The following is a 27,426-nucleotide window of genomic DNA, read 5'->3' on the forward strand; positions in this document are numbered from 1 at the left end:
AAATACACATTTAGATTTCTGAACAGCCATCCCCAACAACCACAATGCGTAAGGCGCAAAAAGCTAAATGAGAGCAGTAGTGTGATTCACATCAATGCGCTATGTAGATTTAAAAAATAAGTGATATCCGTATTGTTGTAGACTACACCACTGCTCTTGTACTTACCTTCAAGCATTTATTCAAGTAGGATAATCTTTGGATGCCGACAGCAGTCACACCATTGGAAGACATAGCTTGGACTGAAAGCCTACAAAAGCTTATTCCTGCTCTTTTCCCGCGATCCATCAAACACATTTGGTCTGTCAACATAGTGGTCACGCTCAGGTGGAACAAATTTAAACTTGCGCCTTTTTTCAATGCTGATTTGAATGTCATTGAGAACAGAATATTATTTTTTTTGCAAACATCCTTTCTGTACTTAAAAGTATCCTTGAATCAATCATCTAGTTTTTCAAAAGTATCTAATCTGATTACAATATTTTTGCTGTTAATGGATTACAGTTTTTTTGTAATCTTTTGTAATCTCCATTCCTGGTTATTTTAATTTTCTTGGGGGCTTAAAACAAATGTAAACTATTTGCAGACAAATTAACTCTTTTTGATATGTCAAATGGGTCCTTCACTTTATTTGGACTGGTTTGTCACTGTGCCCATGTGCTCGACTAAGCCCAGAAGCTATTTTTAAGAATTCACTCACAGGTACCGAGATTGTTCTTGGAGCCAGGCAACAACTGTTTATTTTCTACACATGTAATCCTGATATGCACCTGCCATCACATTATTGGACATGGATTTCATATCTTGGTCACATGGTCCTAGTCTATCCTAGATTTGCTTACATTCCTGTTCTCACAGAACTTGGGACATAAAAAAAAGAACGTGTGTGTGTGTGTGTGTGTGTGTGTGTGTGTGTGTGTGTGTGTGTGTGTGTGTGTGTGTGTGTGTGTGTGTGTGTGTGTGGCACACAGTGAAACAACTTTGCGAGACTGGTACACCTTATACTGTATGTCTTTGCTTACATTTGTGTAAGACTTTATGTATGGGTGTCGTTGTGGTTTATATTGGCTACTGTGTGCATTTTATCAATGTGAGATATTCATTCAGCATTCCCTTTGCCCCGCAACACTGACAGTAGTAGCACACTTCGCTATTTGACCCTGGGCTGAGGCTTGACGTAGAAAAGGAAAAAAAAGCCCACCCTGCTTACCAAGAACAGGGCTGATTTGCACACTGAGGCAAAAAAAAATAGCCTTTCACAGCGCTCATGAGTGATTCCTCACGAAACCAGGGTGACTTTTAATCCAAATAATAGTCCTTTTGGAGGAAGGATTGTTGAGACATAAATTCGACATTTGTATGTAAAAGCATAATGGAGAAAAAATTAGTCATGTTTGGCATATTTATTACATTTTGGCCTTAACCAGGACCCCTTTAAGACTCCATTATGTTTTATCTGTAGGTGCTACAAAGCTACATTTGGTGTGAAGCTTTACCACTTGCTCTGTAATATGAGCAGTATTTTGATTTCAATAGCAATTTTCTTGCATTCGTTTATGAATATTGAAAAATCTAAAAATGTATATTGAAAAAAACCCACAATTTTGTTGTTGAACATAATATACTCCACTGCAGGGCTCTCCAAACCTGTTCCTGGAGAGCTACCCTCCTGTAGGTTTCTGATTCAACCCCAGTTATCACTAACCTGATTTAACTTATCAACCAGCTAATTATTAGAATCAGGTGTTCTATATTAGGGTTGGAGTGAACACCTACAGGACGGTAGCTCTCCAGGACCAGGGTTGTCGAGCCCTGCTCTCCAGGCATACAAACACTATTAAAAAAATAACCAGGAATTCAGCAAATTAATTTAGGAAATCTGTTCCCAAGTATTCCTACAAATAAAACGAGATACTCTGAGTGTACAAAACATTAGAAAAACCTTCCTAATGTTGAGTTGCACCCCCTTTTGCCCTCCGAGCAGCCTCAATTCGTCGGGGCATGGACTCTACAAGGTGTCAAAAGCGTTCCACAGGGATGCTGTCTCATGGGATATATCCCACAGTTGTGCCATGTTGGCTGGATATCCTTTGGGTGGTGGACCATTCTGTTGAGTGTGAAAAACTCAGCAGAGTTCTTGACACAACCCGGTGCACCTGGCGCCTACCACCATACCCCTTTGTCTTGCTCATTCACCCTCTGAATGGCACACACAGAGTGCATTCTGAGATTATTCAGATCCCTTGACTTTTTCCTTAATCTGATTATTATCATCTATGACCATGAATTTTCAATTGATTAATTACTGAGATATTACACATTGAAATACCATTATGTAAGGTGAAGTAAATATTCAAACCAGTCTGTGCATCAATACCGGTGTATATTCTATATTGGTGGGTTTGTTGTTGTGCATGAGCAGAAATGAACCCTATAGACATGACCTGTAAAAGTAGGGCTATCTTCCTTCCACTGGTCCTGGGGACCTTGTTAAGGTCAACGGCATTATGAACTTTACCCAGTACCAGAATATTTTTGCCAAAACCTGGTTGCCTCTGCCAGGAGGCTGAAAACTTGGCCACAAGTGGATCTTCAAGCAAGACCATAACTGTTGAGTGAAATCGACAAATAAATGATTAATTGGCCACAAAATCGACATTTTGCTCAATCTCATAATGTCACCCATACTGCACCATGAGCATAGCTTGCTGAAGTTTGGTCTGTGTCTGTCTATCCTTAGCAAGTGCTACTGCTATCCATCGCTACCCACCTCTCACTACCTCCCCCGGGCAGAATGACTCAATGTGTCCCCATGTCTGGTCTCCAGAGAGATTCCAGATCCTCATTATATGGAATCAAGGTCTTGGCAACAGAGAAACTGACACACCCACATAATTGTTGCTCAAATAATTGTCATGTCCAATGATATCAATAAAAAGCCTCAAAGGACACAGATGTGGATCAGCTTTATTTCCGGAACAGAACGTGTTGTATCATTCCTGGAGGGATTTCAGGTATGATACGTTTACCTGAACTGAACAAACCAGCTCTACTGAATCTGTCTCCTCCTTGTTTGCATACTTGACTGGTTGTAGTGGGAATGAAGCAGTCACATGCCGACTAGCCATCTCAGTATCTCTCTCATGACGAACCAGTCCAGAATCAAAAAACAAGCATTGGACTAGTGTATAGCAGTGTATTAGAAACCACTTCAGAAAGCCTTTGGCATATCTCAGAGGACCAGAGATCAGGGCCATAGATCACTAACGGATAAGTCCATCAATGTAAAAAGTAAATTTGAATGAAGAGGATTAAGCTAGGGGGAAGGCTTATACCACAGAATGTGCGTAGCGGTATACTGAAGAATGGATTGACAGGACCACACACAGTTTTATGAGAAGTTGTTACTTATCACTGAACCCACATTTTTAGAACACCTTATTGCATTTTCTTTTTTAAATTAGTTACTATAAAGCACACAGGTTCCTCACACATGTTGGTGCCAATGTGATATTGTTTGTGCTAAGGAATTATTTCTGTTGCCTTACTTGTCAAATTGTTTCTTTGCAGTGGACTGTGAGTTGGCCACAGTATTGCTCCCTGTCTAATGGAGGAGAGAGTAACTTGTCCACGAGGATATGCATCAAAAACTCCCTCGCCCAAAAGGCTTGCCATCTCCTCTTTCCTCAAAACGTTGGCTCTTTCACTGAAAGTCCATGAGCTGACTGCTTCATCCCTCATCTCATTCTTTTTTTCTGTATTTAATCTCTCTCACTTGCTCTCTCTCTTAATTTTCATGTTTATTTAACTCAATAGAAACATGTAATTTAGCTACCATGATTAATATAATAATATTGAAGAGTTGATTAAACATGTATGATAATGGCAGGGAAGGTAAAAGGCATACATTTTATAATCGCCTTTCCTCTGTGTCTCGACAATCCTCACAGTAACCAGAGAGAAACCATATGCCTCAAATCAAATTAAATTGTATTTGTCACATGCGTAGAATACAAGAGGTGTAGACCTTACCTTGAAATGCTTACTTACAAGCCCATAATCAGCAATGCAGTTAAGAAAATATTTACGAAATAAACTAAAGTTGAGAAGAAGAAAAAAGTAACATAATAAAATAACAATAATGAGGTTATATACGGGGGTACCAGTATGTACAGAGTCAAAGTGCGGGGGTACAGGTTAGTTGAGGTAATTTGTACATGTACGTAAGCATTTCACGGTAACTCCTGTTGTATTCGTCGCATGTGACATAAAATTTGAATTTATTTAGATGTAGGTAGGGGTAAAGTGACTATGCATAGATAATAAACAGTGGGGGGGTTGTCAATGCAAAAAGTCCAGGTGGCCATTTGATTAATTGGTCAACAGTCTTATGGCTTGGGGGTAGAAGCTACTAAGGAGCCTTTTGGACCTAGATATGGCGCTCCGGTACCACTTTCTGTGTTGTAGCAGAGAGTATAGTCTATGACTTGGGTGACTGGAGTCTTCCTCTGACACCTCCTAATTTAGAGGTCCTGGATGGCACGAAGCTTTGCCCCAGTGATGTACTGGGCCGTATGCAGTACTCTCTGTAACACCTTATGGTTGGATGCCGAGCAGTTGCATACCAGGTGGTGAAGCAACTGGATAGGATGCTCTCGATGATGCAAATTTTTGAGGATCTGGGGACCCATGACAAATATTTTCAGTCTCCTGAGGGGGAATAGGCGTTGTCATGCCCTCTTCACAACTGTCTTGGTGTTTGGCCCATGATAGCAAGTCTCCCCACAAATGTTTAGCCTCCAAGCCTGCATGACCGCCAAGGAGGGATGCCACAGGAACACCTTTCCGAGGTGTCTAACGCATCCTCATTTCCACATGTCTAATCCTCTGGCACCCGATTATTACACAAACAAACAAAAAACGACAAAGACCACAGGCACACTTCTGTGGTCTTTGTCGTCTAGCCTTCCCTTGTCAATTTCCCTCTCCCTGACATGCAGCGCTTCCCAGGGGCTTATGTAACTTGCTACCTCTCCACCCTCCGCTGCCAAAAAAGTGAATGGACAGTTCAGTGGGGCTTTCTGACAGCTAATTAGAGATGCTGTGAGGAGAGTTGTAGACTCTCCAAAACCCTGAGGGCAGAGCTGACCCGATGAGATCCCCCATGGTGTGTTGTGTTGCTACCAAGGTTTAGAGTCCAGATCTGGAAGGGACACTACAGTAGCTGGGCCCTAGAGATTTTTGGCTGTAAATGTGGCAGGACAAGATGATCCCAATAAAGCTCTTGGTTGGTAACAACTAATCAATGAGGTTGATAACAACTAACAGTTGTTGCTTATGCTGACATGCTTGGCATTGCTTGGAGTAACAAGTTTATACAGTACCAGTCAAAAGTTGACACACCTACTCAAATATTGTTCCAATATTCACCCTTTTTTTACGTTAGAGGTTTTGTAACAAATAAATTCCAATCTTGATACTACAGACCAAAGGGAGAGTTCTCTCTCACTTGATTTACGACAGTGTGAAGGTGTCATAAAACCCGTCCCAGCCCCCTCCCATCTCTTCTCCTGTAGGAGAGAGGGAGGTCTGGATATTGGTCAGCCATTTGCCAAGCTGATCTGAGGCCTTGGATCCTCGACCAGGAGTGTCATGACAGTAGCCATCCTTTGCCTTGATGACAGCTTTTCACACTCTTGGCCTTTTCTCAACCAGCTTCACCTGGAATGCTTTTCCAACAGTCTTGAAGGAGGTCCCACATATGCTTGAGCACTTGTTGGCTGCTTTTCCTTCCCTCTGCGGTCCAACACCTCATCCCCAAATTATTATTTTTTTGTTTCTCTTTTGCACCCCATTATCTCAACTTGTACATCACTATCTCCACATCTATCACTCCTGTGTTAATTCTATATTGTCATTATTTTGCCTCTGTGGCCTATTTATTGCCTTACCTCCCTAATCTTACTACATTTGCACACACTGTACATAGTTTTTTCTATTGTGTTTTTGACTGTACGTTTGTTTATTCCATGTTTAACTCTGTTTGTGTCGCACTGCTTTGCTTTATCTTGGACAGGTCGAACTTGTTCTCAACTGGCCTACCTGGGTAAATACAGGTGAAATACTTTAAAAAAATAAAATCTCATCCCAAACCATCTCAATTGGTTTGAGGTTGGATGATTGTGGAGGCCAGGTCTTCTGACGCAGCACTCCATCACTCTCCTTCTTCATCAAATAGCCCTTCCACAGCCTGGAGGTGTGTTGGGTGATTGTCCTGTTAAAAAAACAAAAGATAGTCCCACTAAGTGCAGACCAGATGGGATGTATCGCTGCAGAATGCTGTGGTGGCCATGCTGGTTAAGTGTGCCTTGAATTTGAAATTAAATCACTGACAGTGTCACCAGCAAAGCACCCACACACCATTACACCTCCTCCATGCTTCACAGGGGGAACCACAAATGCGGAGATCATCCGTTCACCTACAAAGACATGGCGGTTGGATCCAAAAATCTCAAATTTGGACTCATCAGACCAAAGGACAGATTTCCGTCGGTTCTAATGTCCATTGCTCGTGTTTCTCGGCCCAAGCGTCTCTTCTACTTATTGGTGTCCTTTTATTAGTGGTGTATTTGCAGCAATTAGTCCATGAAGTCCTGATTCACGCTGTCTCCTCTGAACAGTTGGTGGTGAGAGGTGTCTGTTACTTGAACTCTGTGATGCATTTATTTGGGAAAGAATTTCTGAGTCTGGTAACTCTAATGAACTTCTCTTCGGCAGTTGCTGTTGAAATGTCTGTCACTTGAATTCTGTGAAGTATTTATATGGGCTGGTAACTCTAATGAATGTATCCTCTGCAGCAGAGGTAACTCTGGGTCTTCCTTTCCTGTGGCTGTCCTCATGAGAGCGAGTTTCATCATGGCGCGTGAAGAAACTTAAAGATTTTGTTAAGTTCCGTATTGACTGACCTTAATGTCTTAAAGTAATGATGGACTGTCATTTCTCTTTGCTTATTTGAGCTGTTCTTGCTACAATATGGACTTGGTCTTTTACCAAATAGGGCTATCTTCTGTATACCAACCAACTATACCTTGTCACAACACAACTGATTGGCTAAAACACAAAAAAGAAGGAAAGAAATTCTATAAATTAACTTAACAGGCACACCTGTTAATGGAAATATATTCCAGGTGACTACCTCATGAAGCTGGTTGAGAGAATGCCAAGAGTGTGCAAAGCTGTTACCAAGGTGGCTACATTGAAGAATCTCAAATATAAAATATATTTTGATTTGTTTAAAATGTTTTGGTTACTACGTGATTCCATATATTATTTCATAGTTTTGATGTCTTCACTATAATTCTACAAGTCAGTTGGTCTGCTTGCCAATGAGGTCCCTGTTGACGAATCCTGTACTACACAGTAAGCTGCACATGTGTGTTCAGGAGATCATTTGTGCTCCCAGAAGCTCTGGGGAGGGTCATCGGTCTTAAGGCTATCATGTGGCCATTTGGATTGATCTCAGACAATAGACAAAATCAGACATATGGTATGTATTTGTAGTAACACTACCTTTTTCAATTGGTGGCACCAGGTTATGATTTGGTGGCATGCCCAAAAAAGGTTTTGCAGAGTCAAACAATAGAATACATTTGAGTCATCATCTTATAAAGTCTTACACAATGCTTCATTGAGATGAGTAATGGACTACTGAGATGTTAATACCATCTAACATGTCCATCCAGGAATGTATGATTCTGAATATTTTGATTTGCAACCTAATCTAGTGATTTTTGTTCAATAGAGATGAATTTGGTTTCATCTGACTGCGGTAATATTATACACTGCTCAAAAAAAATAAAGGGAACACTTAAACAACACAATGTAACTCCAAGTCAATCACACTTCTGTGAAATCAAACTGTCCACTTAGGAAGCAACACTGATTGACAATAAATTTCACATGCTGTTGTGCAAATGGAATAGACAACAGGTGGAAATGATAGGCAATTAGCAAGACACCCCCAATAAAGGAGTGGTTCTGCATGTGGGGACCACAGACAACTTCTCAGTTCCTATGCTTCCTGGCTGATGTTTTGGTCACTTTTGAATGCTGGCGGTGCTTTCACTCTAGTGGTAGCATGAGACGGAGTGGAGTCTACAACCCACATAAGTGGCTCAGGTAGTGCAGCTCATCCAGGGTGGCACATCAATGCGAGCTGTGGCAAGAAGGTTGGCTGTGTCTGTCAGCGTAGTATCCAGAGCATGGAGGCGCTATCAGGAGACAGGCCAGTACATCAGGAGATGTGGAGGAGGCCGTGGGAGGGCAACAACCCAGCAGCAGAACCGCTACCTCCGCCTTTGTGCAAGGAGGAGCACTGCCAGAGCCCTGCAAAATGACCTCCAGCAGGCCACAAATGTGCATGTGTCTGCTCAAACGGTCAGAAACAGACTCCATGAGGGTGGTATGAGGGCCCGATGTCCACAGGTGGGGGCTGTGCTTACAGCCCAACACCGTGCAGGACGTTTGGCATTTGCCAGAGAACACCAAGATTGGCAAATTCGCCACTGGCGCCCTGTGCTCTTCACAGATGAAAGCAGGTTCACACTGCGCACGTGACAGAGTCTGGAGACGCTATGGAGAACGTTCTGCTGCCAGCAACATCCTCCAGAATGACCGGTTTGGCGGTGGGTTAGTCATGGTGTGGGGTGCACAGCCCTCCATGTGCTTGTCAGAGGTAGCCTGACTGCCATTAGGTACCGAGATGAGCTCCTCAGACCCCTTGTGAGACCATATGCTGGTGCGGTTGGCCCTGGGTTCCTCCTAATGCCAGACAATGCTAGACCTCATGTGGCTGGAGTGTGTCAGCAGTTCCTGCAAGAGGAAGGCATTGATGCTATGGACTGGCCCACCTGTTCCCCAGACCTGAATTCAATTGAGCACATCTGGGACATCATGTCTCGCTCCATCCACCAATGCCACGTTGCACCACAGACTGTCCAGGAGTTGGCGGATGCTTTAGTCCAGGACTGGAAGGAGATCCCTTAGGAGACCATCCGCCACCTCATCGGGAGCATGCCCAGGCATTGTAGGGTGGTCATACAGGCACGTGGAGGCCACACACACTACTGAGCCTCATTTTGACTTGTTTTAAGGACATTACATCAAAGTTGGATCAGCCTGTAGTGTGATTTTCCACTTTTAATTTTGAGTGTGACTCCAAATCCAGACCTTGATACATTTGATTTCCATTAATAATTTTTGTGTGATTTTGTTGTTTGCACATTCAACTATGTAAAGAAAAAAGTATTTAATAAGAATATTTCATTCATTTAGATCTAGGATGTGTTATTTTAGTGTTCCCTTTATTTTTTTGAGCAGTGTATATAGGCCCATTTCAATTGGTGCTAATTCACCAACTCAAAACACTTTAGCAAGATCACTAAGTCTATAACACCAACTGCCAGTAGCCATGTATTAATCTATCAGCAAAATAAATTAAAATTATACCTACAGAAAGCTGAGACCATCCTTTCTTTTACCCCTGCAATTACATTTTGTAAAGTTATTCAATCACGAGGTGCACAGCAGAGGGGAGATAAAGGTGAACACTAATCACTTTAATAATGTTTACATATCTTGCATTACTCATCTCATGTATATACAGTGTTTTATACTATTCTTCCTTAGTCTATGCCGCTCTGACATTGCTCGTCCATATATTTATATTCTTAATTCCATTCCTTTACTTAGGTTTGTGTGTATTTGGGAAATGTTGTGAAATTGTTAGATATTACTTGTTAGACATTACTGCACTGTCGGTGCTATAAACACAAGCATTTCGCTACACCCGCAATAACATCTGCTAAACGTGTGTGTGTGTGTGTGTGTGTGTGTGTGTGTGACCAATACGATTTGATTTAGTGTGAGAGGCTCCCTCATTACAGCAGTCAGCTGTATATGCCTATATAGCATTTGTAGTAATTAAGAGCTATTGTTTCAGTTAACCCAAAATAAATAAAAACAATAGACAATACAATAGCCCTAGGGGGCCAACCTCCGGTTGATTTCAAATGTAATGCTAATTGTGTTTGTCAACACAACCAAATATCAACATTTTGAAGGATAATTGCTTGGATAATTTCATCTGTGCCACTGACTTAGTCTGGCTTTAATTCCAGTTTGACTGCAAATTAATAATTGCTACAGTATGTTGGATTCACATATCCATCTCAATTCACATCTCCATCTCAATCAAAAATCTAAGTTAAAGAACAGGACTAAATCAAATCAAACATTATTTTAAGTGTATTTAAAGTTTGATTTAGTCCTATTGGATTTTGGTTGAGATGGATGCGTGAATCCAACATATAAATGATTAATTATTATGTAGACAAACTGGAATTAAAGCCAGACTAAGTCAGTGGCACAGATAGAACTATTAGAGCAGCACATAAGTCTCCTTCAAATGTTATTTGGTTGAGTAGTCAACCAAACACAATTCAATATTACTTTTGTAGTACAGGAAATAGCCTAAAGTTCAGGTATTTTACAAACTAATGTAACATTCAACCTTAAAATGAGTAACACATCCATAGCCACATTTAGAGGTTACTGTAACTATACATGTCTTATCTAATCATATAAAGTGTGCATGTTCACGATAGCATGCATAGATCGTCGCAGGTCTGTGGAGATCTTCACAATTGCTGCAATAATCCGCTTTTAAATGGTTGAAAGCGCAGTGATAGACATTCGGTAGACAACTAAACCAAAAATCACACGTTGTTTTTCCATTGCAAATTGGTTGTGCTTTTAGATGTTTGAAAGCATAGTGACAACAAATTGTAAATCCCACAGGGATTATGCAATTTACTGTTGAACAAATGTTTTATCTGCCTAAGAAAGAGGATAAAAAAAATATATATATTTAATTTTACCCCTTTTTCTCCCCAATTCCGTGATATCCAATTGTTTAGTAGCTACTATCTTGTCTCATCGCAACAACTCCCGTACAGGCTCGGGAGAAACAAAGGTTGAAAGTCATGCGTCCTCCGATACACAACCCAACCAAGCCGCACTGCTTCTTAACACAGCGCCATCCAACCCGGAAGCCAGCCGCACCAATGTGTTGGAGGAAACACCGTGCACCTGGCAACCTTGGTTAGTGCACACTGTGCCCGGCCCGCCACAGGAGTCGCTGGTGCGCGATTGAGACAGGGATTTCCCTACCGGCCTAACCCGGACGATGCTAGGCCAATTGTGCGTCGCCCCACAGACCTCCCGGTCGCGGCTGGTTACAACAAAGCCTGGGCGCGAACCTAGAGTCTTTGGTGGCACAGCTGGCGCTGCAGTACAGCACCCTTAATCACTGCACCACCTTTGGGAGGCCCGAAAGAGGATTTTTTGATTCGGGTGACCAGGTAGAATGTGTACCTCTGCGACCAATTGAAAGTTTAACTCGCACAGCCAAGTGAAAGGGTCGCAAAATACTACTAAAAGGTTGAAGTCTGGAACCTTGCCCACAATGATTGTTTGCTCTTCTGACCTTTTATCCAAGCATAATTTTGAATCACATTTTATATTCCAACGCTCCTGCAAGAAAGACGTTGGCTTATATTACAAATGTCCATTTTTTTATGTGATGACATTTTAATTTGGTATTTAGGAGTTCAAATATCCTTTTCAGTTCTACCTCTGTAGCAAACTCTGACAAGTTGGTAACTTTCCAAAGATGCAACCATCTCACAAAAGATTAGGGTCACAAAGGTTTGATCCCTTCTGCCCTCTCAATGCCTTCAAATCAAATGTTATTTGTCACATACACATGGTTAGCAGATGTTAATGCAAGTGTAGCGAAATGCTTGTGCTTCTAGTACCGACCATGCAGTCATATCTAACCTAACAATTTCACAACAACTTCCTTATACACACAAGTGTAAAGGAACAAATAAGAATATATACATATGAATGAGCGATGGCTGAACGGCATAGGCAAGATGCAGTAGATGGTATAGAGTACAGTATATACATATGAGATGAGTAATGTAGGGTATGTAAACATTATAAAGTGGCATTGTTTAAAGTGGCTAGTGATACATTTATTACAACAATGTTTCATTATTAAAGTGGCTAGAGATGAGTCAGTATGTTGGCAGCAGCCACTCAATGTTAGTGATGGCTGTTTAATAACAGTCTGATGGCCTTGAGATTGAAAAACAGCTTCTGTCTCTTGGTCCCCGCTTTGATGCACCTGTACTGACCTCGCCTTCTGGATGATAGCGGGGTGAACAGGCAGTGGCTCGGGTGGTTGTGTCCTTGATGATCTTTTTGGCCTTCCTGTGACATCGGGTGTTGTAGGTGTCCTGGAGGGCAGGTAGTTTGCCCCCGCTGCTGTGCCTTCTTCACCACGCTGTCTGTGTGTTTGGACCATTTCAGTTTGTGTCTGCAAACTTGATGATTGAGTTGGAGGCGTGCATGGCCACGCAGTCATGGGTGAACAGGGAGTACAGGAGAGGACTGAGAACGCACCCTTGTGGGGCCCCAGTGTTGAGGATCAGTGGGGTGGAGATGTTACCTACCCTCACCACCTGGGGGCGGCCTGTCAGGAAGTCCAGGACCCAGTTGCACAGGGCGGGTTCGAGACCCAGGTTCTCGAGCTTAATGATGAGTTTGGAGGGTACTATGGTGTTAAATGCTGAGCTGTAGTCGATGAACAGCATACTTGCATAGATTTTCATCTTGTCCAGATGGGTTAGGGCAGTGTGATTGTGATTGCATCGTCTGTGGACCTATATGGGTGGTAAGCAAATTGGAGTGGGGTCTAGGGTATGGTCCTTGACCAGTCTCTCAAAGCACTTCATGATGACGGAAGTGAGTGCTACGAGGCGATAGTCATTTAGCTCAGTTACCTTTTGCTTTCTTTGGAACAAGAGCAATGGTGGCCCTCTTGAAGCATGTAGGGACAGCAGACTGGGATTAGGATTGATTGAATATGTCTGTAAACACACCAGCCAGCTGGTCTGTGCATGCTCTGAGGACGCGGCTGGGGATGCCGTCTGGGCCGGCAGCCTTGCGAGGGTTAACACGTTTAAATGTTTTACTCGCGTTGGCTGCAGTGTAGGGGAGCCTGCAGGTTTTGGTAGCGGGCTGTGTCAGTGGCACTGTGTTGTCCTCAAAATGAGCAAAGAAGTTGTTTAGTTTGTCTGGGAGCAAGACATCGTGGTCTGCGACGGGGCTGGTTTTACTTTTGTAGCCCGTGATTGACTGTAGACCCTTCCACATACCTCTTGTGTCTGAGCATTGAATTGTGACTACTTTGTCTCTACTGACGCTTAGCTTGTTTGATTGCCTTTCGGAGGGAATAGCTACACTGTTTGTATTCGATCATGTTTCCAGTCACCTTGCCCTGATTAAAAGCTGTGGTTCGCGCTTTCAGTTCTGCGCGAATGCTGCCATCAATCCACAGTTTCTGGTTGGGGAATGTTTTAACAGACGCTGTGGGTACAACATCACTCGCTCACCGAATCAGCGTATTCATCAATGTTTTTGTCCGACACTATGCAGAACATATCCCAGTCCACGTGATCGAAGCAATCTTGAAGCGTGGAATCCGATTGGTCGGCCCAAAAGACCTGAGCATGGGCGCTTCCTGTTTTAGTTTCTGTCTAAGCTGGGAGCAACAAAATGGAGTCGTGGTCAGATTTTCCGAAAGGAGGGTGGGGGAGGGCTTTATATGCGTCGCAGAAGTTAGAATAACAATGATCCAGGGTTTTGCCAGCCTGGGTCGAGCATTCGATATGCTGATAAAATTTCAGGAGCCTTGTTTTCAGAATAGCCTTGTTAAAATCCCTACCTACAATAAATGCTGCCTCAGGATATGTGGTTTCCAGTTTGCATCGAGTCAAATTAAGTTCTTTCAGGGCCGTCGATGTGTCTGATTGGGGCGGGATTTACACGACTGATTATGATGAGGAGAATTCTCTTGGTAGATAATTACAATTACATTTAAGTCATTTAGCAGACGCTCTTATCCAGAGCGACTTACAAATTGGTGCATTCACCTTATGACATCCAGTGGAACGGCCACTTTACAATAGTGCATCTAAATCTTTTAAGGGGGGGTGAGAAGGATTACTTTATCCTATCCTATGTATTCCTTAAAGAGGTGGGGTTTCAGGTGTCTAATAATAATAATAATAATAATAATAATGTGGTCGGCATTTCATTGTAAGGAATTCTAGGTCAGGTGAACAAAAGGACTTTAAAGGGATACTTCAGGATTTTCACAATGAAGCCCCTTTTCTACTTCCCCAGAGTCAGATAAACTTGTGGAGACTATTTTTATGTCTCTGCATGCAGTTTGAAGGAAGTTGCTAACAAGTTGAGCACAATTGCTGCATTTGAAACTACCTCTAACTTCCTTCATACTGGACGCAGAGCCATACAAATGATATCCACAAGTTCATCTGACTCTGGGGACGTCGATCAAATCATTGCCATAATCCCAAAGTATTTAAACAGCTATGGTTTGACAGTGGGCGTTTATTGATACTGTAGCAACAGCTGAATGAATATGTAGTAGTATTTGCACATGTCATGTATATAATAAAAACATATGCCCCCTGGTACCCTCCTAGTATTTTACACTGATTGGCTACATTTGTTTATCCTTAATGCCATGAGCAACTTAAATTTTTATTAGTTTTCCTTGTCCAGGCTGAAAATTGACTCCTGCAGAAAAATTATGAAAAGGAATACCATGTGTGTATTCATACCAGAGTAGGCCTAATACTTATAAAACGACAATTAGCATAACACTCAATTATCTGCCTCTGACTTATAATATGAGTGTTCCATGTAAAGCCATTGAGTCATTTTAATACCTTCTTACTGATCTATCTCTGTGTGTGTTTGAGCACACTCTTTGTCTCCTCACAGGGTATTGATTGTGCATTCACAATGCTTTTGGAGATCTCCGTCTGTGAAATTGAAGTGACACTTTGTATAAGCAATCAGTCTGTCTTTCATGCCCTGTCCTTCACACTGAAGTCACTTCTGATTAGAATTTTTATCTGTGGGCCGTGGCGACGGATTGGTAACCAAGACCGATCCATCATACACCTTTTAATTACGTCTCTCTCTGTCAGTAATGGGAATATCTTGCATCGTTTTCAACATCATTGTTATTTTCAGATTTTTCATCACTCTGAATGACTGTTAGAACTTCTAAGTTTTATTGCGTTTTTGTGTGTTTTTTTCTGCTCTCCATCCAACCTCACTGAGCTCGAGCTGTTTTGCAAGGAGGAATGGGGAACAAATTCAGTCTCTCGATGTGCTAAACTGATAGAGACACCCCAAGCGACTTACAGCTGTAATCGCAGCAAAAGGTGGCGCTACAAAGTATTAACTTAAGGGGGCTGAATAATTTTGCACGCCCAATTTTTCAGTTTTTGATTTGTTAAAAAAGTTTGAAATATCCAATAAATGTCGTTCCACTTCATGATTGTGTCCCACTTGTTGTTGATTCTTCACAAAAAAATACAGTTTTATATCTGTATGTTTGAAGCCTGAAATGTGGCAAAAGGTCGCAAAGTTCAAGGGGGCCGAATACTTTCGCAAGGCACTGTATATATCTTACTTACATAAATATTCAGACCCTTTGCTATGAGACTCACAATTGAGCTCACGTGCATCCCGTTTCCAGTGATCAATCTTGAGATGTTTCTACAACTTGATTTGGAGTCTACCTGTGTTAAATTCAATTGATTAAACAGGAGTGAGAAAAGCACACACCTGTCTATATAAGGTCCCACAGTTGACAGTGCATGTCAGAGCAAAAACCAAGCCATCAGATCAAAGGAATTATCCGTAGAGCTCTGAGACAGGATTGTGTTAAGGCACAGATCTAGGTAAGGGTACCAAAACATGTCTACAGCATTGAAGGTTCCTAAAAACACAGTGGCCTCCATTATTCTTAAATGGAAGAGGTTTCGAACCACCAAGACTCTTCCAAGAGCTGTCCGCCTGGTCAAACTGAGAAATCAGGAGAGAAGGGCCTTGGTCAGGGAGGTGACCAAGAACCCAATGGTCATTTTAACAGAGCTCTAGAGTTCCTCTGGAGATTGTAGAACCTTCCAGAAGGACAACCATCTCTGCACCACTCCACCAATCAGGCCTTTATGGTAGAGTGGCCAGACGGAAGCCACTTCTCAGTAAAAGGCACATGACAGCCAGCTTGGAGTTTGCCAAAAGGAATTCTCTGGTCTGATGAAACCAACGTTGAACTCTTTGGCCTGATTTCCTCAAGACGTGATGCTTGGCAACCTGGCACCATCCCTATGGTGAAGCATGGTGGTGGCAGCATCATGCTGTGGGGATGTTTTTCAGTGGCAGAGACTGGGAGACTAGTCAGGATCGAGGGAAAGGTGAATGGAGCAAAGTACAGAGATCCTTGATGAAAACCTGCTCAGGACCTCAGACTGGGGCGAAGGTTCCCGTTTCAACAGGACAACGACCCAATGCACACAGCCAAGACGACGCAGGAGTGACTTTGGGACGAGTCTCTGAATGTCCTTGAGTGGCCCAGCCAGAACCCGGATTTGAACCTGATCTAACATCTCTGGAAAGACCTGAAAATAGCTGTGCAGCAACACTCCCCATCCAACCTGACAGCGCTTGAGAGGATCTACAGAGAAGAATAGTTGGAGAAATTGCCCAAATACAGATGTGCCAAGCTTGTTGCGTCATACCCAAGAAGACTCAATGATGTAATCACTGCCAAAGGTGCTTCAACAAAGTTTACATACAAGGTTTACATACAAGGTTTACATACAAGGTTGGAGTCATTAAAAATTGTTTTTCAACAACTCCACAAATGTATTGTTAACAAACTATAGTTTTGGCAAGTCAGTTAGGACATCTACTTTGTGCATGACACAAGTCATTTTTCCAACAATTTTTTACAGACAGATTATTTCACTTATAATTCACTGCATCACAATTCCAGTGGGTCAGACGTTTACATACACTAAGTTGACTGTGCCTTTAAACAGCTTGGAAAATGGCTTTAGAAGCTTCTGGTGCTTCAGGCTAATTGACATCATTGGAGACAATTGGAGGTGTACCTGTGGATGTATTTCAAGGTCTATCTTCAAACTCAGTGCCTTTTTGCTTGACATCACGGGAAGATCAAAAGAAATCAGCCAAGACCTCAGAAAAAAATGTAGATTTCCACAAGTCTGGTTCATCCTTTGGAGTAATTTCCAAACGCTTCAAGGTACCATGCTAATCTGTACAAACAATTGTACGCAAGTATAAACACCATTGGACCATGCAGCCGTGATATCGCTCAGGAAGGAGATGCGTTCTGTCTCCTCGAGATGAACGTACTTTGGTGCGAAAAGTGCAAATCAATCCCAGAACAACAGCAAAAGACCTTGTGAAGATGCTGGAGGAAACTATATCCACAGTAAAACAAGTCATATATCGACATAACCTGAAAGGCCACTAAACAAGGAAGAAGCCACTGCTCCCAAACCGCCATAAAAAAGCTAGACTACAGTTTGCAACTGCACATGGGGACATAGATCTTACTTTTTGGAGAAATGTCCTCTGGTCTGATGAAACAAAATTAGAACTGTTTGGCCATAATGACCATTATGTTTGGAGTAAAAAGGGGGATGCTTGCAAGCCGAAGAACACCATCCCAACCATGAAGCACGGGGGTGGCAGCATCATGTTGTGGGGGTGCTTTGCTGCAGGAGGGACTGGTGCACATCACAAAATAGATGGCATCATGAGGGTGGAAAATTATGTGGATATATTGAAGCAACATCTCAAGACAGCAGTCAGGAAGTTAAAGCTTGGTTTCAAATGAGTCTTCCCAATGGACATTGACCCCAAGCATATTTCAAAAGTTGTGGCAAAATGGCTTAAGGACAACAAAGTCAAGGTATTGGAGTGGCCATCACAAAGCCCTGACCTCAATCCTGCGAGCATTGAGGCCTGCATACCGGACTCCGTTACACCAGCTCTGTCAGGAGGATTGGGCCAAAATTCACCCAACTTATTGTGGGAAGCTTGTGGAGGGCTACCCTAAACATTTGACCCAAGTTAAACATTTTAAAGGCAATGATACCAAATACTAATTGAGTGTATGTAAACTTTTGACCCACTGGGAATGTGATGAAATAAAAAAGCTGAAATTAATCATTCTCTCTGCTTATTCTGGCATTTCACTTTCTTACAATAAAGTGGTGATCCTAACTGACCTAAAACAGGGATTTTTTACTTGGATTAAATATCAGGAATTGTGAAAAACTTAGTTTAAATGTATTTGGCTAAGGTGTATGTAAACTTCCAACTGTATGTAAATGTTGTATCAGAAATTTCTAAACTATTTTTGCTTTGTCATTGTGGGCTATTGTGTGCAGATTGACAAGGAAAATAACAATTTAATACATTTTAGAATAAGGCTGTAACCTAAGAAGATTTGGAAAAAGTCAAAGGGTCTAAATACTTTCTGAAGGTATTGTGTTGTTGTTTCTAAACCGTCATTCTAGCATAAATGACACGCATCGTTCTACACATTTTTATTTGGATTTCTTTGCAAAGTATATGATTTAAGCCTTCAACTAGTTTCTTGAAATGAGACATATAATCATGCCAAAATGTGAGTCAAAAATGTAAGTCACTGACAGATGGATAGCTAATGAAACACAAATTGACATTTACAGTAGCTGGCTAGGCTAGTCAAACTGTAACATTGGCTTGCTTTCAATAAATTAGCCTAAAGATCAACGGCATTACCTCTTCATACGATCAAGACAATTCGTATTGCATGCTGCATATTTCAAGTACATTCGAAAACCGATATTTATCTTATTTGAGTCTTCATCAGACAGCAGCTCAGGTTTTCAACAGGAGGCTGTGTTTACATCATATATAGAAGCAGGCATTGGCTGCCTTCATCACGAGGGGTATGTATGGGAGTTCTGATTTGTTCCAAGTTTAGCAGTTTGGCAAATTTGCCTGAGCAGAAATATACTTTTTATGAGAAAATGTGCAAGAAGTTGAAGGTGACAACAAAATCTATAGTCATCATAAGAATGATTTTGTCAAATACAAAAAAACTGCTCCTTCCTCTACGGGGATCGATGAACTTCACTTTTTCGGCTTCGGCCCACCACCTATTAGTGGTCTCTGGGGAGAGAAATCCAGCTACCCTGTCAGCCATTGGCTAGGCCCTCAGAAATGAAACAGAAGGCATCTGCCCTCAACTGCAGAACTTTGGCGTGACAGGGAAATCAACAGATCATATTTTGACTTGTAATGGGTGTGACCATTTTTACTATCATTTTTTTAAAACTTCCACCTTCTCAAAGGCCTAGACACGCCACCCTAGCCTAGTTTTCCCACGGTCTAGCTAGCTTTTGTTGTAGTGTGTCATCAAGGAGGATGTTTTTGCTAATTTTTAACATTGCCCTTCAAGATTTAACTTTCAACAAGAAGTTCATTTTTTAAAATAATGCATGTGAAACATTGTTGCTTTTAAACTTTAAATTAATGATTCTACACAGTGTTGTGTTACAGACTGATTTAATCAAATAACTACATCTCATCAATCTACACACAGAAATCCATCATGACAAAGTGAAAAAATGTTTTTAGAAATGTTTGCTATTTTATTTCAAATGAAACACAGAGAAATGTCATTTACATAAGTATTCACACCCCTTTGCTACGATGTTCCAAATTGAACTCAGGAGCATCCAATTTCCTTTGCTCATCCTTGATGTCATTACAACTTGATTTGAGTCCACCTGTGGCCAATTGAATTGTTTGGACACGATTTAGAAAGAAACACCTGTCTATATAAGGTCCCACAGTTGACAGTTCATGTCAAAGCAGAAACTTGACCATGAAGTCCAATGAACTGTCTGTAGATTTCTGAGATAGTCTGTCTTGTGATGAGACCTATATCTGGGGAAGGGTATAAAACCATTTCTAGAGTGTTGAAAGTTTCCATCATTGGGAAATTGAAAAAACTGGGCAAGAAGGACCTTGGTCAGGGAGGTGACAAATAACCCAATGACCACTCTGACAAAGCTACAGTTCCTTGGCTGAGATGGGGGAACCTGCCAGAAGGACAACAGTCTCTACAGCACTTCACCAATCTGGGTTTCATGGGATATTGCCCAGATGCCTGGAGTTTGCAAAAAGGCACATTAAAGAAGCTGAAAGCAAAAGGCAAAATATTCTGTGGTCTGATGAGATAAAAATGGAACTCTTTGGCCTGAATGGAAAAGGTTATGTCTGAATAAAACCAGGCACAGCTCATCCCTTATCTAACACCATCCCTACTGTGAAGTTGAATGCTGCTCTCTTTAAACCGTGTCTAGCATATTGGCTGATATAGCCCAGTATGACCAATAGTTTAATGTAATGTGCTGTGTGAGAATCTCTGGTAAGTTAAACTAGGCTGTTTCTTTGGTTATTTTTGCTCATTTTAATATTGCCTATAGGCGCAAAATGGCAGGGACCATGGTTGGCAAGTGAGCTGCATCATATGTGCCTAAAATAACATTGCAGGACTGCGGTTGGGTTCGGGACCAGTTCTTGCGGTAGCGGGTGGGAGTTGGACAGATATCCAGTATGAAAAGTATAGGCAAATCCTTGATGAGAACCTGCTTTAGAGTGCAAATGGCCTGAGACTGGGGCGACGTTTTACATACCAACAGGACAATTAATCCAAGCATTCAGCCAAAACAATGCTGAAATGGCTTCAGAACAAGAATGTGAAAATACTTGAGTGGCCCAGCCAAAGCCCAGACTTGAATCCTGTTGAAAATCTGTGGAACACTTGAAGATTTCTGTTCACCGCCACTCAGCATCTAACTGAACAGAGCTTGAGAAAATCTGCGAGGAAGAATGTGAAAAAATCCCCAAATCCAGATGTGCAAAGCTGATAGACATACTCAAGACGATTCAAAGGTGTAATCGCCACCAAATGTGCTTCTACAAAGTATTGACTCAGGGTGGTTAACACTTATGTAAATGATTTATTTCTGTATTTAATTTTCAATACATTTGCCCCCCAAAATATCCCAAAACATGTTTTGTTTGTACTGCAAGTCTCCTGGAAATAAAGACTGATCATGAGGATGTGTAACCATACCTTAAAATAAACTATGTTCATCTGTAAACAAAAAGGGTGCGGTAGACTGGTGTCTTGTTACACTCACTCAATAATGTTGCTTTTTTTTCACCTTTATTTAACCAGGTAGGCTAGTTGAGAACAAGTTCTCATTTACAACTGCGACCTGGCCAAGATAAAGCATAGCAGTGTGAACAGACAACACAGAGTTACACATGGAGTAAACAATTAACAAGTCAATAACAAAGTAGAAAACAAAGAGAGTCTATATACATAGTGTGCAAAAGGCATGAGGTAGGCGAATAATTACAAATTTGCAGATTAACACTTGAGTGATAAATGATCAGATGGTCATGTACAGGTAGAGATACTGGTGTGCAAAAGAGCAGAAAAGTACATAAATATAAACAGTATGGGGATGAGGTAGGTAAATTGGGTGGGCTATTTACCGATAGACTATGTACAGCTGCAGCGATCAGTTAGCTGCTCAGATAGCAGATGTTTGAAGTTGGTGAGGGAGATGAAAGTCTCCAACTTCAGCGATTTTTGCAATTTGTTCCAGTCACAGGCAGCAGAGAACTTGAACGAAAGGCGGCCAAATGAGGTGTTGGCTTTAGGGATGATCAGTGAGCTACACCTGCTGGAGCCCGTGCTACGGGTGGGTGTTGCCATCGTGACCAGTGAACTGAGATAAGGCGGAGCTTTACCTAGCATGGACTTGTAGATGACCTGGAGCCAGTGGGTCTGACAACGAATATGTAGCGAGGGCCAGCCGACTAGAGCGTACAGGTCGCAGTGGTGGGTGGTATAAGGTGCTTTAGTGACAAAACGGATGGCACTGTGATAGACTGCATCCAGTTTGCTGAGTAGAGTATTGGAAGCTATTTTGCAGATGACATCGCCGAAGTCGAGGATCGGTAGGATAGTCAGTTTTACTAGGGTAAGTTTGGCGCCGTGAGTGAAGGAGGCTTTGTTGCGGAATAGAAAGCCGTCTCTAGATTTTAGATTGGAGATGTTTGATATGAGTCTGGAAGGAGAGTTTACAGTCTAACCAGACACGTAAGTATTTGTAGTTGTCCACGTATTCTAGGTTAGAGTAGTGATGCTAGTCGTTTGGGCAGCGAACGCTTGAAAAGCATGCATTTGGTTTTGCAAGCATTTAAGAGCAGTTGGAGGCCACGAAAGGAGTGTTGTATGGCATTGAAGCCCGTTTGGGGATTTGTTAACACAGTGTTCAAAGAAGGGCCAGGTGTATACAGAATGGTGTCGTCTGCGTAGAGGTGGATCAGAGAATCACCTGCAAAAGCGACATCGTTGATATATACAGAGAAAAGAGTCTGCCCGAGAATTGAACCCTGTGGTATCCCGATAGAGACTGCCAGAGGACCGGACAACATGCCCTCCGATTTGACACACTGAACTCTGTCTGCGACCTAGTTGGTGAACCAGGCGAGGCAGTCATTTGAGAAACCAAGGCTATTGAGTCTGTCGATAAGAATACGGTGATTGACAGAGTCGAAAGCCTTGGCCTGGTTGATGAAGATGGCTGTCTTCTATCGATGGCGGTTATGATATTGTTTAGTACCTTGACCATGGCTGAGGTGCACCCATGACCAGCTCTGAAATTGCACAGTGGAGAAGGTACTGTGGGATTCGAAATGGTCAGTGATCTGTTTATTAACTTGGCTTTCAAAGACTTTAGAAAGGCAGGGCAGGACGGATATAGGTCTATAACAGTTTGGGTCTAGAGTCTCACCACACTTTGAAGAGAGGGATGAGTTTGCGGACGACACAACAGTGGTAGGCTTGATTACCAACAACGACGAGACGGCCTACAGGTGAGCGCCCTCAGAGTGTGGTGTCAGGAAAATAACCTCACACTCAACGTCACTCAACGTCAACAAAACTAAGGAGATGATTGTGGACTTCAGGAAACAGCAGAGGGAACACCGCCCTATCCACATCGATGGAACAGTAGTGGAGAGGGTAGCAAGTTTTAAGTTCCTCGGCATACACATCACAGACAAACTGAATTGGTCCACTCACACAGACAGCATCGTGAAGAAGGCGCAGCAGCGCCTCTTCAACCTCAGGAGGCTGAAGAAATTCGGCTTGTCACCAAAAGCACTCACAAACTTCTACAGATGCACAATCGAGAGCATCCTGGCGGGCTGTATCACCGCCTGGTACGGCAACTGCTCCGCCCTCAACCGTAAGGCTCTCCAGAGGGTAGTGAGGTCTGCACAACGCATCACCGGGGCAAACTACCTGCCCTCCAGGACACCTACACCACCCGATGTTACAGGAAGGCCATAAAGATCATCAAGGACATCAACCACCCGAGCCACTGCCTGTTCACCCCGCTATCATCCAGAAGGCGAGGTCAGTACAGGTGCATCAAAGCTGGGACCGAGAGACTGAAAAACAGCTTCTATCTCAAGGCGATCAGACTGTTAAACAGCCACCACTAACATTGAGTGGCTGCTGCCAACACACTGACATTGACACGGACTCAACTCCAGCCACTTTAATAATGGGAATTGATGGGAAATGATGTAAATATATCACTAGCCACTTTAAACAATGCTACCTTATATAATGTAACTTACCCTACATTATTCATCTCATATGCATACGTATATACTGTACTCTATATCATCGGCTGCATCCTTATGTAATACATGTATCACTAGCCACTTTAACTATGCCACTTTGTTTACATACTCGTCTCATATGTATATACTGTACTCGATACCATCTACTCTATCTTGCCTATGCTGCCCTGTACCATCACTCATTCATATATCCTTATGTACATATTCTTTATCCCCTTACACTGTGTATAAGACAGTAGTTTTGGAATTGTTAGTTAGATTACTTGTTGGTTATTACTGCATTGTCGGAACTAGAAGCACAAGCATTTCGCTACACTCACATTAACATCTGCTAACCATGTGTATGTGACAAATAAGATTTGATTTGATTTTGATTTGATTTGACCGCGGCAGCTTTCCTATCTTTAGGGATCTTGGACGATAAGAAAGAGAGGTTGAACAGACTGGGAATAGGGGTTGCAACAATGGTGGTGGATCATTTTATAAAGAGTGGGTCCAGATTGTCTAGCCCAGTTGATTTATTTGGGTCCAGGTTTTGCAGTTCTTTCAGAACATCTGCTGTCTGGATTTGGGTGAAGGAGAAGCTGGGGAGGCTCAGGCAAGTAGCTGCGGGGGGTGCGGAGCTGTTGGCCGATGTTGGGGTTGCCAGGAGGAAAGCATGGCCAGCTGTAGAGAAATGCTTATTGAAATGTTCGATTATCATGGATTTATCTGTGGTGACCGTGTTGCCTAGCCTCAGTGCAGTGGGCACCTGGGAGGGGGTGCTCTTGTTCTCCCTGGACTTTAGTGTCCCAAAACGTTTTGGAGTTTGAGCTTCAGGATGCACATTTCTGTTTGAAAAAGTTGGCCTTTGCTTTCCTGACTGACTATGTGTATTGGTTCCTGACTTCCCTGAACAGTTGCATATCACGGGGCCGATTCGATGCAATTGCAGTCCGCCACATGATGTTTTTGTGCTGGTCAAGGGCAGTCAGGTCTGGAGTGAACCAAGGGCTATATCTGTTCTTAGTTCTACATTTTTTGAAAGGGGCATGTTTATTTAAGTTGGTGAGGAAATTACTTTTTAAAGAACGACCAGGTATCCTCGACTGACGGGATGAGGTCAATATCCTTCCAGGATACCCGGGCCAGGTCGATTTAGAAAGGCCTATTCGCAGAAGTGTTTTAGGGAGTGTTTGACAGTGATGAGCGGTGGTCGTTTGACCGTGGATGCAGGCAATGAGGCAGTGATCGCTGAGATCCTGATTTTAAAACAGCAGAGGTGTATTTGGAGGGCAAGTTGGTTAGGATAATATCTATGAGGGTGCCCATATTTATGGATTTGTTATACCTGGTGTTTTCCTTGATAATTTGTGTGAGATTGAGGGCATCTAGTTTAGATTATAGGACTGCTGTTTGTGTGAAGCCTATCCCAGTTGAGGTTACCAAACAGAACGAACTCTGAAGCTAGATGGGGGGCAATCAATTCACATATGGTGTCCAGGGCACAGTTGGGAGCTGAGGGGTGTCTATAACAGGCGGCAACAGTGAGAGGCTTATTTCTGGAGAGATTAATTTTTTAAATTAGAAGCTCGAACTGTTTAGGCATAGACTTCGAAAGTATGAAAGAACTTTGCTAGCCATCTCTGCAGTAGATTGCAACTCCTCCCCCTTTGGCAGTTCTATCTTGACTGAAAATGTTGTAGGTTGGTATGGAAACCTCAGGATTTTTGTTGGCCTTCCTAAACCAGGATTGAGACACGGCAAGGACATCAGGGTTGGTGGAGTGTGCTAAAGCAGTGAGTAAAACCTTTCCCCCTTCTGATGACCAGGTGGCGAATCGCATCTCTGCATGTCTGGCAGACATATCAGTGTGGATGACGGATCACCACCTCAAGCCGAACCTCGGCAAGACGGAGCTGCTCTTCCTCCCGGGGAAGGACTGCCCGTTCCATGATCTCGCCATCACGGTTGACAACTCCATTGTGTCCTCCTCCCAGAGCGCTAAGAACCTTGGCGTGATCCTGGACAACACCCTGTCGTTCTCAACTAACATCAAGGCGGTGGCCCGTTCCTGTAGGTTCATGCTCTACAACATCTGCAGAGTACGACCCTGCCTCACACAGGAAGCGGCGCAGGTCCTAATCCAGGCACTTGTCATCTCCCGTCTGGATTACTGCAACTCGCTGTTGGCTGGGCTCCCTGCCTGTGCCATTAAACCCCTACAACTCATCCAGAACGCTGCAGCCCGTCTGGTGTTCAACCTTCCCAAGTTCTCTCACGTCACCCCGCTCCTCCGCTCTCTCCACTGGCTTCCAGTTGAAGCTCGCATCCGCTACAAGACCATGGTGCTTGCCTACGGAGCTGTGAGGGGAACGGCACCTCAGTACCTCCAGGCTCTGATCAGGCCCTACACCCAAACAAGGGCACTGCGTTCATCCACCTCTGGCCTGCTCGCCTCCCTACCACTGAGGAATTACAGTTCCCGCTCAGCCCAGTCAAAACTGTTCGCTGCTCTGGCCCCCCAATGGTGGAACAAACTCCCTCACGACGCCAGGACAGCGGAGTCAATCACCACCTTCCGGAGACACCTGAAACCCCACCTCTTTAAGGAATACCTAGGATAGGATAAAGTAATCCTTCTCGCCCCCCTTAAAAGATTTAGATGCACTATTGTAAAGTGGCTGTTCCACTGGATGTCATAAGGTGAATGCACCAATTTGTAAGCCGCTCTGGATAAGCGCGTCTGCTAAATGACTTAAATGTAAATGTAAATGTAAAACAAACTTAGGGAGGAGGCTTCTGATGTTAACATGCATGAAACCAAGGATGCATTCCTCTTTGAAATGAAGGTGAAATTCGATGGAATAACATCACTTTTTAATGTTCAACAACCTGGTTACCCCGTCATTTGAGACCTGAGTTACGTTTTGAAGTCATCTGGCTGAAAGTGCTGGCAAAAATGTTGATATTTCTCCACAACAACTGGATCATAGATCTGTATATAATCACGAGATGCAGGCGACAAGCTTAAGTCCAAAATAAGCCCATAGAAGCTAGAGGTTGACCGATTTATGATTTTTCAACACCGATACCGACTATTGGAGGACAAAAAAGGCCGATACCGATAAATCGGCCAATAAAAAATATATATATATTTTTTAAAAGATTTAAAATAAATACATTTAAATAATTTAAAAAAAGAAGAAATGTATTTGTAATAATGACAATTAAAACAATACTGAAAGAACACTTATTTTAACTTAATATAACACACCAATAAAGTTAATTTAGCCTCAAATAAATGAAACATGTTCAGTTTAGTTAAAATAATGCAAAAACAAAGTGTTAGTGAAGAAAGTTAAAGTGCAATATGTGCCATGTAAGAAAGCAAACATTTAAGTTCCTTGCTCAGAACATGAAAACATATGAAAGCTGGTGGTTCCTTTTAACATGAGTCTTCAATATTTTAGGTTGTAGTTATTATAGGAATTATAGGACTATTTCTCTCTATACCATTTGTATTTCATATACCTTTGACTATTGGATGTTCTTATAGGCACTTTAGTATTGCCAGTGCAACAATATAGCTTCCGTACCTCTCCTCGCTCCTACCTTGGCTCGAACCAGGAACACAACGACAACAGCCACCCTTGAAGCAGTGTTACCCATGCAGAGCA

General features: G+C 42.5%; 1 protein-coding gene across 4 annotated transcripts in view; it reads left to right on the forward strand.

The window, feature by feature from the left end:
• The window catches only part of LOC118396467 (calcium-dependent secretion activator 2-like), a 237,686-nt gene that overhangs the window by 1,311 nt on the left and 208,949 nt on the right, over positions 1-27,426 (forward strand). The gene's annotated exons all lie outside the window — the stretch shown is intronic.

This window comes from Oncorhynchus keta, chromosome 17, assembly GCF_023373465.1.
Source record: "Oncorhynchus keta strain PuntledgeMale-10-30-2019 chromosome 17, Oket_V2, whole genome shotgun sequence".
NCBI classification, from domain to species: Eukaryota; Metazoa; Chordata; class Actinopteri; order Salmoniformes; family Salmonidae; genus Oncorhynchus; species Oncorhynchus keta.